The sequence below is a fragment of the Podarcis cretensis genome, assembly GCF_951804945.1.
Source record: "Podarcis cretensis genome assembly, chromosome: 7".
NCBI lineage: Eukaryota > Metazoa > Chordata > Lepidosauria > Squamata > Lacertidae > Podarcis > Podarcis cretensis.
The window spans coordinates 88,230,065-88,242,562 of record NC_137176.1 but is presented as its reverse complement, the minus strand read 5'-3'; the positions used below and the strand labels follow the sequence as shown (position 1 = coordinate 88,242,562).

Genomic DNA, 12,498 nt, shown 5'->3' with positions numbered 1-12,498 from the left:
TTTGGTTATGCAACTTCACTCCAACATTTCAAGCCTGGATCTGGTGGGTGAAAAGGGGTCCTTTGACAATAACTGGGTGCACAAGGCATTCCTGCTTGGTTCAGCCTAACTGTCCCACATTCATCTGGTTGAGGACTCAGCTACACAGCTGCAAATATAACATTTTAAGTGCAATATACAAATGTGACACTAGATGGTGCTGGTGAGCTAATGGGAAATTCCATATATATTTTAAAACTTTTTTTTGAGGTATTTTCACAGCGTTTTTTTATATGCGTGTAGATTCAGCCTCAGACTTCTCCATGGGAGGTTGCTTTAGTCCATCGTGATCCAGCCTTTTGGGATGCTTCCTGGAAGCAGGGAAATGCTTCTTTTTATTAAGATGCATGGTCCCTCGGAAAGAGAAGCAGTCTTCCTTTCCTTCACTTAGGCTTTGGCCAGGTCTGCAGCTTTATTGTCAAGATTAATCAAGACCCTCTGCAAAGAGGTACCAGCCAGGATGTCTCTGAAGATTCCGACTAAACATCAGGAAGATGTTTCTGTTCAACCATGGAGGAGATTCCTTCAGAAGGTGGTGGACTCACCTTCCTTGGAGTCTTTTAAGCAGAGGTTGGAAGGCATTCTGTTATGGAGGCTTTGGTTGAGATTCCTACATTGCAGGTGGATGACCCTTGGGTCCTTTCCAATTCCATGATCCTACGATTCAGCTAGGGGACGCAGGTGGCGCTGTGGGTTAAAGCCTCAGCGCCTAGGGCTTGCCGATCGAAAGGTCGGCGGTTCGAATCCCTGCGGCGGGGTGCGCTCCTGCTGCTCGGTCCCAGCGCCTGCCAACCTAGCAGTTCGAAAGCACCTCCGGGTGCAAGTAGATAAATAGGGACCGCTTACCAGCGGGAAGGTAAACGGCGTTTCCGTGTGCGGCTCTGGCTCGCCAGAGCAGCGATGTCACGCTGGCCACGTGACCCGGAAGTGTCTCCGGACAGCGCTGGCCCCTGGCCTCTTAAGTGAGATGGGCGCACAACCCCAGAGTCTGTCAAGACTGGCCCGTACGGGCAGGGGTACCTTTACCTTTACCTTTACGATTCAGCTGGCACAGAAAGAGTTCAAGGGTAGGAGATGGACTAGGCCTTCCAGCAAAACCTACGGGATTATCACACCTTCCCTGTGAGGCAGGTTTTATCTAACCCTTTTCAATCTGGTTGGTGATACTAGTCAGGAAGGAGTGAGGCTTGCATTACCCTGTTCAAAGCTGGTTACTCACACAACTTCTGAATTGCTTGCCATAAAAACAGGAAGAGATTCTTTTAGCCTCCTATTACCCAAAGTCTGACTCTTTAATCATCAGAAGAGCAGCTCCCCTGATGCCGGGCCAGATAGGTGTGATGTTGCCAGCACGTTGGATGATAGAGGAGTCATTTTGGACTCATAGCTGTCCACGGAGGCACAGGTCAATTCTGTGTCCAGGGCAGGTGTCTACCAGCTCTATCTGGTACGCAGGCTGAGACCCTATCTGCCTGCGGACTGTCTCGCCAGAGTGGTGCATGCTCTAGTTATCTCCCGCTTTGACTACTGCAATGCACTCTACGTGGGGCTACCTTTGAAAGTGACCTGGAAACTACAACTAATCCAGAATGTGGCAGCTAGACTGGTGACTGGGAGCGGCTGCTGAGACCACATAACACCGGTCTTGAAAGACCTACATTGGCTCCCAGTATGTTTCTGAGCACAATTCAAAGTGTTGGTGCTGACCTTTAAAGCCCTAAATGGCCTCAGCCCAGTATACCTGAAGGAGTGTCTCCACCCCCATCGTTCAGCCTGGACACTGAGATCCAACTCTGAGGGCCTTCTGGCAGTTCCCTCACTGAGAGAAGTGAGGTTACAGGGAACCAAGCAGAGGACGCCCTCCCTGTGGAACACCCTCCCAACAGATGTCAAGGAAATAAGCAACTATCTTACTTTTAAAAGACATCCGAAGGCAGCCCTGTTTAGGGAAGTTTTAATGTTTAATGCTGTATTGTGTTTTTAATATTCGGTTGGGAGCCACCCAGAGTGGCAGGTTATAAATAAATTTATTATTATTATTATTATTATTATTATTATTATTATGTGTTGACAGCATCGGTTTTGTGTGGTGATCTGGAGGAATAAACCCCAGCTTGGCACCCCCAGAAGCAGAAAAATCCCAGGGGAAACTCTTGAATCTTTTCCCCTTGCTTCCCAGTCCTCCATTGAGTCTTTATGGCAGGTCGACATGCTCCTGGTTCCTTATCTCTTCCCCCCAGTTCATAGATGCATTGAGATTCCTCTCGCCAAATTAGACCAAAGGTCTACCTGACTTGGCACTATGGCTCCAACAGCAGCAAGCCAGACCCCTCTGAAACCTTATAAGCAAGCCACAAATGAGATGGCTGTTCCCAGTTCCTTGCCCCTCATCATCTGGCCATCGGAGATATGCAGCCTCTGAATGGGAGTTTTCATTTGCCCTGCACAGATTTATCCTCCATGATTTTCTGTCATCCTCTAATGCATATGTTCTGGTTTTCTTAGTCGCCCACTGCACCATCTACCCCAAAAACGCCTCTGACTTCCATCCTCTTTCCACACAGAGAAGGAATTAAGGATAGAGGGGGGTTTGCCCTGCCGGACTTAAGACTTTATTATGAATCGGCAGCCTTTTGCTGGTTGAAACACTGGCTACTTCTTGAGAACACAGACATTTTGGATCTGGAAGGGTATGACAATAGCTTTGGTTGGCATGCATACTTATGGTACGACAAGGCAAAGGTGTATAAAGGCTTTAAAAACCATATTGTAAGGAAAGCATTGTATAATGTTTGGATTAGATACAAAGATTTGTTGGAAAGTAAAACCCCTAGGTGGGTGTCACCAATGGAAGCTAGAGAAGTAAAAAAGCTTAATATGGACTCTAAATGGCCAAAATATTATGAAATTTTAGAATATGATGGTGAAAGGGTGAAACTTCAGAGTTATGAGAAACTAAAGCCCAAGGTTCGAGATTGGTTGCACTATCATCAGATAAATGAGACATTTAAACAGGACAGGAAAATAGGATTTCAGAAAGAGAGGTCAAAACTAGAAACAGAATTGTTGGAACCCAATACTAAGAACCTATCAAAAATGTATAACTTGCTGTTGAAATGGAATACACAGGATGAAACGGTGAAATCAGCAATGATTAAATGGGCACAAGATATTGGTCATGATATTATGTTTGCTGACTGGGAACAGTTATGGACCACCGGTATCAAATTTACTGCATGTAATGCTTTAAAAGAAAATATTATGAAAATGATCTATCGGTGGTACATGACCCCAGTCAAGCTTGCAAAAATTTACCACTTGCCTAATAATAAGTGTTGGAAATGTAATGAGACTGAAGGCACCTTCTACCACCTTTGGTGGACCTGCCCAAAGGTTAAAGCTTTCTGGGAAATGATCTATAATGAAATTAAGAAGGTCCTTAGGTGGACTTTTCCTAAGAAACCAGAGGCTTTTCTCTTGGGCATGGTTGGCCAATTGGTGTTAAAGAAGGATAGGATTTTCTTTATGTATGCCACTACAGCAGCAAGAATTCTACTGGCAAAGTATTGGAAGATGCAAGAACTACCTACTCTGGAAGAATGGCAAACAAAGGTGATGGACTTTATGGGACTGGCCGAGATGACGGGCAGAATCCGTGACCAGGGGAAAGAGACAGTGGAAGAGGACTGGAAGAAATTTAAAATATATCTTAAAAACAATTGTAAAATTGAGGAATGTTAAGATGTCAGGGGGTAAGAGGTAAAGAATTGCAGCAGTAACTAAAAAACTAAAGGAAACTTTATGAAAGGGAATTAAGACAATGGACTTAAGGGTTGCTAAAGAATCATTAAACAAGGATGCAGGGATGGGGAGGTATGGGGAAGTCAAAAAAAAGAAGAGTATGAAATGACGAATTTGAAGTTACATGGGTTTAATTGTTTTGTGTGCCTTGTTTGTTTTTTGTTTTTCTTTTGTTTGTTCTGTTATGTTTTTACTATTTGTTTGAAAAACGAATAAAAATCAATTAAAAAAAAAAAAAGGAATTAAGGGGAGGTGGGCTTCTGGTCCCAAGCCTACGTCTTCCTTAATCCAGAAGCTGCCCACTAAGCCAAAAGCTTCAGCTGCAATCCTTCATCCCCAGTGACCTAAAACATTCTGCCTAGCCAAAATCCTTAAGCAGTTGGTCTTTTGACTCCAAAGTGTCCCACAGAGACATTGGCTTGCATTTATCATGGCCTTCAATTCAGCAAGAGTTATGGGAAGCGCTGAATGGTGGGATTGTCTTGAACCCTCCTGAAAGGAGGAGATCTGCATCAGGTCACTCCTGATGTGGGGCAGAGGAATTAAGGGTTCCTTCGCTTGCAAAATGTTTAACCTTCCTGTTCCCCCCTCAAATGCACGCCCATCCCATTTGGCTGATTGCAAGATTTAGTCCGTTTCCCCCTCCCTTCCACAATGTCCTCACGCCTCCTTAATACACCTGCATTAGCCACAATTTACTGCCAACAGCTGCTGATAAAAATCCCAGCTGAGGATTCCATCACTGGGGCCCAGACCCAGGTGTTAATCACCCCGCCATTTGGGCTGGCATCCACCTTGGTAATCAGGAAACAATGGGTCCCCGGGGAGCCCTGCAAGAGAATATGAGTCATGTACCATCAGCATTAAAGTCAAAACGTCCTGCTGGCTCAGGGATTCTAGATACAGAACAGCCACTCATGGGAAGTGGGGCTGCTGGCATCAGAAAAGCAGTCACTGGATCTGTGTCCTCTCTGCCATGTTTAAGGGCAAAGAGGCTCAAAGCAGGGAATCCTTTCTGTAGTCTGGTGTATATGATGATGATGATGATGATGATGATGATGTGTGTTTTTCAGCCAGAAAAGATCTCAGGTCCATCATGTCAGGGGTGCGTGCAGGAGCCAGGCCCTGTGACCAATAGGTCTTTGCAGGACTGGGGCCTTCCTAAGTTTGTTCTGAAGAGGCAAGGCGTGGCCGCACAGGTGAGGCCAATTGGTAACTCACAGCACCTGGTGGCAAGAGCTGGGAAGGGATATAAGGTCAGCATTTCCCTACAGCTCTTTGCTACAGCAACATGTTCCCTGCTCTGCTGCGCCTGACTTCGTGACTCCTTGCTTCTTGATCCTCGGACCCCTGACTTCGTGACTCCTTGCTTCTTGATCCTCGGACCCCTGACTTCATGACTCCTTGCTTCTTGATCCTCGGACCCCTGACTTCATGACTCCTTGCTTCTTGATCTTCGGACCCCTGACTTCGTGACTCCTTGCTTCCTGACCCTTGGACCCTTGGCTTCTTGACTCCTGCCTTCTGAACCCCCATTCCTGCTCCCACCCCATCATCTTGCCCCCGGTCCTGACGTCCCCTGCCGGTCGATCGCCCGTGAACCGGACTGTGACACATCACCTCTCAGGTGGGCGTCACTGCCATTATATGAGAACAAGAGAGACGTGGGTGGCGCTGTGGTCTAAACCACAGAGACTCTTGGGCTTGATGATGGGAAGATTGGTGGTTTGATCCCCACGATGGCGTGAGCTCCCATTGCTCTGTCCCAGCTCCTGCCAACCTAGCAGTTTGAAAGCACACCAGTGCAAGTAGATAAATAGGTACCGCTGTGGCGGGAAGGTAAATGGCCTTTCTGTGCACTCTGGTTTCCATTACAGTGTCCCATTGCGACAGAAGCAGTTTAGTCATGCTGGCCACATGACCCAGAAAGCTGTCTTGTAGACAAACACTGGCTTCCTCAGCCTGAAACGAGTTGAGCGCTGCACCCCATAGTCACCTTTGACTGGACTTAACCATCCAGGGTTCCTCTACCTTTACCTTTTTTATATATGAAAACAAGGGAGGAGTTTATGGTGAGTTCCTTTTTTTCTAGAAAAATAGCCCTGATCACAATGATTTACTTATTTATACCCACCTCTTTCCCTTACAGGGACTTAAGGCAGCTTACAAACAAAATAAGAACACCTAAAAACATAGAGAGAAAAACCATCATTAAAAAAAAAAGAACATCAACAGAAATAAAACTATATATAAATATACAAGATCTATTAAAAACGTAGAAATAATTGCAATAAAAACAGCACAGCACAAACTCCCTTACCCTTTCGCTACTGGATGGCTTTTAAAAAAGATTAAACTAATTCTGAAAGCTCTCAGCAGCCATTATCCGTGACAGCTATGTTCTGCCTCCATGCTCAGACACAGTCATGCTTCTGAACATAGCTGCCAACTCCTAAGGGCCGAGGGGCAGTTTTGGCTCCCTGAATATTTTTTTTAGAGTGGCGGGCCCCTCAATATTAGAGGATGTTGCACAACGTTGTGTCTCACCCCACCCCACCCCACGATACTCTAGAGAAGCTGGCACCTCTGTTTCTGAATGCCAGTTAATGGAAACGATAGAAGGGGAGGGTGCCTTTGTGCTTAAGGGTTTCCCAATAGAGACTTCTGGTTGGCCACGGAGAGATGGACCATTGGCCTTGGTCCTGTATACCTGAAGGAGCATCTCCACCCCCATCATCCAGCCCGGACACCGAGGTCCAGCACCAAGGGCCTTCTGGCAGTTCCCTCACTGCAAGAAGTGAGGTTATAGAGAACCAGTCAGAAGGCCTTCTTGGTGGTGGTGCCTGCCCTGTGGAACACCCTCCCAGCAGATGTCAAGGCAATAAACAACTATTTTACTTTTAAAAGACAACTGAAGGGGGTCCTGTTTAGGGAAATTTTTAATGTCTGAAGCTGTATTGTTTTTAATATTTTGTTGGAAGCCGCCCAGAGTGGCTGGGGAAACCCAGCCAGATGGGCGGGGTATAAATAAATTGTTATTGTTGTTGTTGTTCTAGCAGGCTTTTCTTATGTTCTTTACAAACTTATTCAGCTCAGTCCAGTGCCACCTATTGGCTAAACTGTATAATGACGCTATCCACTCCAAACTCATCAGGATTATAAGCACAACAACGCATTGGCCAAAGAGTAAAATTAACCTGGCTCAAGGCGAGCTGCCTAGTTTTAAGTCATGTATATACTCGGAATGCAAACCCTGAAATGGAGCTTACGCAGCTCCCAGCCCCGATGTGGCAGCAGTTAAGTCAGTGGAAAGAAACTCTTTCGCGGGGGCAAAGGCCCTGCTAATAGGAGCAATCAGAGCTCTGGGGCACAAATTAGAGGACTACTGGATTTCTCATTGTGCAATTACCAACAAGGTTTCTATTGACTGCTTTTTGTTTGCTCTGAATCATTAAAGCCAATCTCCCTCCCCAGCTGCTTTATTGACAGGAAGTGGAGAAGTCGGCGTGGCTTTTGAGCTGAGGTTGGGAGGGGGGAAGGAGCCCACCACAAACAAGGCAAGTTACTTAAATCGGACGCGATTCATATACGCGTTCCTCTGCTCAAAGCATAGGCACCCGACCATTAAGCAGAGTGAGACAGCCACCTCGGGGGGCAAATGCTGTAGAGCAGAGACCATCAATGGCAGCCTTATGCCATTGTTCTCAGGTGCAATGGAAGACACTGGGTGCATTTAGACGTGCTTTAGCTTTCCTGACTACAATGTTAGCATGTCTAGCTACCTTTTTAACATCTACATGCAGCTGCTGGGAGAGATCATCAGGGGGTTGGGTGTTCATCAATGATACCAGCTCTACCTCTCTTTAAAATCAGAACCAGTGAAGGCAGTGAAGGTCCTGTGTGAGTGTCTGGAGGCAGTTGGATGTATGGCAGCTAACGGATTGAGGTTGAATCCTGACAAGAAGTACTGTTTTGGGGGGACAGGAGGTGGGCAGGTGTGGAGGACTCCCTGGTCCTGAATGAGGTAACTGTGCCCCTGAAGGACCAGGTGCGCAGCCTGGGAGTCATTCTGGACTCACAGCTGTCCATGGAGGTGCAGGTCAATTCTGTGTCCAGGGCAGCTGTCTACCAGCTCCATCTGGTATGCAGGATGAGACCCTACCTGCTTGCAGACAGTGTCGCCAGAGTGGTGCATGCTCTGTTTATCTCCCGCTTGGACTACTGCAATGCGCTCTACGTAGGGCTACCTTTGAAGGTGACTCAGAAACTGCAATTAATCCAGAATGCGACAGCTAGACTGGTGACTGGGAGCGGCCACCAAGACCACATAACACTGGTCCTGAAAGATCTTCATTGGCTCCCAGTACGTTTCCGAGCACAATTCAAAGTGTTGGTGCTGACCTTTAAAGCCCTAAACAGCCTCGGTCCTGTATACCTGAAGGAGCGTCTCCACCCCCGTCGTTCAGCCCAGACACTCGGGTCCAGCTCGAGGGCCTTCTGGCGGTTCCCTCGCTGCGAGAAGTGAGGTTACCGGGAACCAGGCAGATGGCCTTCTCGGTAGTGGCACCCACCCTGTGGAATGCCCTCCCAGCAGATGTCAAGGCAATAAACAACTATTTTACTTTTAAAAGACAACTGAAGACGGTCATGGGAGGCAATGTGGTGTAGTGGTTAAGAGCAGTGGACTCGTAATCTGGTGAACCGGGTTCGCTTTCCCGCTCCTCCACCTGCAGCTGCTGGGTGACCCTGGGCTATTCACACTTCTCTGAAGCCTCTCAGCCTCACTCACCTCAGAGTGTTTGTTGTGGGGGAGGAAGGGAAAGGAGAATGTTAGTCACTTTGAGACTCCTTAGGGTAGTGATAAAGTGGGATATCAAATCCAAACTACTACTCCTCCTCCTCTTCTTCTTCTTCTTCTTCTTCTTCTTCTTCTTCTGGCGTTGAGCTGCCCTGCTTGTGTTTTGGGGGCACTTAAACTAGTCCAATGGAGAGCAAGTCTTGTTGTCAACCTCTTAATAGAATAAATTGCCACTTGAAAAGTAATTGGGGAGAAAACATTCCTGCCGGGGAGGGGGGAGAAGCAAATTCCTATAATTTACAGCTCATTGCCATTAATTGAGATAAATGTGCTTTTCTTTTCTTTTCCTTATCAAATTACTATGAATGGTGGCCAGGCTGAGCAGTACCGATCCGTCCTCTGTACGGATAGATGCCTCCTCCACTCTATGCTGGCAGGCCAAGGTGATTAATGAGACGCGCTCTAATGGCGAGGTGCTTTTAGCTGCAATTATCACTGCTGTTTAAATGAAATGGGCCTCTCAAACCGGTAAATGAATTTTAAGCATAAAAACTTCTTTCTCTTCTAGGCTGCTGCAGCTAAACTCCCCAGAACGCTGCTGTTCGCTCTGGAAGAATCAATATTTGAAGTGATTCCGTCAAAGAATGATATCCTGGGTCAAGGAGAAGATGGGAGGGTTCAATAAAGCTGGTGAGAAGACTTCTGGTGATGTCATTGTTATGGAGTGCAGATAGCTTGCAGCTATTGGTTGAATATGCAGGGGATAAGGGACGCGGGTGGCATTGTCGGTTAAACCACAGAGCCTAGGACTTGCCGATCAGAAGGTTGGCGGTTCGAATCCCCATGGTGGGGTGAGCTCCTGTTGCTCGGTCCCTGCTCCTGCTCACCTAGCAGTTCGAAAGCACGTCAAAGTGCAAGTAGATAAATAGGTACCACTCTGGCGGGAAGGTAAACGGCGTTTCCGTGAGCTGCTCTGGTTCTCCAGAAGCGGCTTAGTCATGCTGGCCACATGACCCGGAAGCTGTACGCCGGCTCCCTCGGCCAGTAAAGCAAGATGAGCGCCGCAACCCCAGAGTCAGCCACGACTGGACCTAATAGGTACGTGGGTCCGGTAGGTACGTGGGTCCTGAGCACCACAATTTAAGAAGGATGTTGAGAAGCTGGGATGTGTGCAGTGGAGGGTGACCAAGATGATCAAGGGCAGTGGTAGGCAATCTAAGGCCCAGGGGCCACAAGTGGCCCATGGGGGTCGTTTAACTGGCCCAGAAGCCACCCCTGAACCAAGCTGCCCGCTTGGCAAGTCCACACACACTGCGCTAAACCGGCACACCACGGCACATGGACTCACTTCTGCAGCGCTGGAAATCGCATCTGCACAGAAGCTGGAAATCGCAGTCATGTTCACACATGCGCACAATCCAGCCCACAGAGAGATCTCTGCTGGAGTGAACCGGCCCAGGCAAGGTTAACTTTGCCGACCCCTGATCAAGGGTCTGGAAACCAAGCCTTATGAGGAACGGTTGAAGGTATTTTTGGCCCAGAAAAGAGGAGACTGAGAGGAGACAGGATTTGTTGTTGTTTAGTCATTTAGTCGTGTCCGACTCTTCGTGACCCCATGGACCAGGCACTCCTGTTTTCCACTGCCTCCCACAGTTTGGTCAAACTCATGTTGGTAGCAGGAGACATAACTCAGAGAAGCTATGATCTATGCCGTGCAGGGCCACCCAAGATGGACAGGTCATAGTGGAGAGTTTTGACCAAACATGATCCACCTGGAGCAGGAACCGGCAAGCCCTTCCAGTATCCCTGCCAAGAAAAGGAGACAGAATAGCCTTCTTCAAATATCTCAAGAGCTGTCACATGCTTGTCATGGATGCTTGGGCTGAAATCCCTGCATTGCAGAGGGTTGGGCTAGATGACACTCAAGGTCCCTTCCAACTCTACAATTCCATGATTTTATTACTCTGTCTGGAGGGCCACAGGCTCCCCACCTCTGAACTAGCAGAAACAATGCATTTCTGTTGCTTTCCCGGCCCTTGCTTGCCTGATGCTCCCAGAATTAGCCATGCAGAGACAATCAGGAATCAGAATTCCTTTTATGTACTGAGCTGAATAGGATCCAAAAGGCAGCAGTCTGATTGGTCCTAGAACAATAGGATTCAGAATGCAGCAGTCTGATTGGTCCTAGAACAATAGGGTTCCGAATGCAGCAGTCTGATTGGTCCCCCGAATGCAGCAGTCTGATTGGTCCTAGAACAATAGGATTCAGAATGCAGCAGTCTGATTGGTCCTAGAATAATAGGGTCCCGAATGCAGCAGTCTGATTGGTCCTAGAACAATAGGATTCAGAATGCAGCAGTCTGATTGGTCCTAGAACAATAGTATCCAGAATGTAGCAGTCTGATTGGTCCACAGGAACCACCCAATCCAGCTCCAGGTGGAAGTGAATCCGCAGCCTGATTGGCCTACAGGTGAATCCCGGAATTAGCCAATCACGTGGGGCCCATTGTGTAAATAATGTATATAAAGCAGACATTCCGGGGGAACTTCCATTCCTCCTCACCACTATGAGCTGAATAAAGAGCATGAAATCCACTCTCGACTCCAAGTATATTTCAATTCCTCTATCTGCTGCTCTTGGAAAGATGCTTCCTGATACTTCTGCCTTTTGTTCTTTCTCATTGCAATACCAGGTTTCCTTGCAGTTCCCATTCTCTCCCGGCATTCTCCTTGGAATCTTCCTGCCCCCCCCCCTTTTCTGAGAATGGTGGTGCCCGCCTTAATGCTGTCAGGCACCTCTTGAGATACCCCCTCGGGCAAAACCTTTAGCAGGGGGGAAATGAGGGCAGGCAACTGAGAGTGTCTGCTTTGACATGGCCCTCCAGTGCCCTCCAGTGGAAAACGATGGGAGCCAGATGTTAGCTGAGTTTCAGCATTTCAGAGGCGCAGCGATCAGAGAAAGAGTCTTCTATTATTGTCATTTATAACGGACTGGCATTACAAGCTACAAGAATTTGCTGAAATGGTGCAGTTAACAAATACCCTGAGAGGCAATTCGAAACAAAAAATTATGGAAAAGTGGGATTGATATAAAACACATGTTCAAAAATACAGTAAAGGTTCGCTACCTATGCTACCATTTGATTGACGGTGGAGTGAAACTGAGTGGAGAAATAAGACTAAGAGCACATATTGATAGAGGAATGTATTAGATAATATGTAAAGAAATATACGATAATAAGAGTATATTCATTTGTAAAAGAAAAGGAATATACAACGGGAAAGACAGGAAGTCTAGTGTGTTGGTATGTATATGATTTGGGGGGGGGGGTGTTTTTGTTTTTTCTCTTTGTTCTTTTATTTGTTTCATTTTCTTTCTAGGTATATATAATTTATGTATACATGTTGGAAATTATAGTAAGTCCTGTAATGTAATATGACAATGTTTACTGATGTAATATAAGAATGTTAACAAATAAATAAAATGCAAATTAAAAAAAAAAAAGATTCTCATCTCATTATACATGACAAAGCCATTTTTCACCTTCTCACCCCTTGCTTTTTCCTGTAAGACCTATTGCAGTCGTTAAGAGTCGTCAACAGGCTCATCACAGCTATCTGCCAATCACCCATTCCCACCACCCTTCTGAGTAATACCCCTCCCCACCTTCTCACTATATAGAAGGATCTGGTGACTTCTGTTTCAGTGTATCTGAAGAAGTGTGCATGCACACGAAAGCTCATACCAAGAACTAACTTAGTTGGTCTTTAAGGTGCTACTGGAAGGAATTTTTTTATTTTGTTTTTTTAAAAAAAGAGTCTTCTAAATGAAGGCACTTTGTCACTCAAGACAGCCTGCC

The 12,498-nt window shown here is 46.7% G+C and overlaps 1 long non-coding RNA gene across 1 annotated transcript in view; it reads right to left on the bottom strand.

Annotated features, from left to right (window-relative positions):
- Positions 1–12,014, bottom strand: part of LOC307220628 — a 105,352-nt gene extending 93,338 nt beyond the window's left edge. The window contains exon 1 of the long non-coding RNA XR_013841006.1: positions 11,917–12,014. This is a non-coding gene — a long non-coding RNA (uncharacterized lncRNA). The remainder of the gene's footprint in view (positions 1–11,916) is intronic.
- Positions 12,015–12,498: the final 484 nt, after the last annotated feature.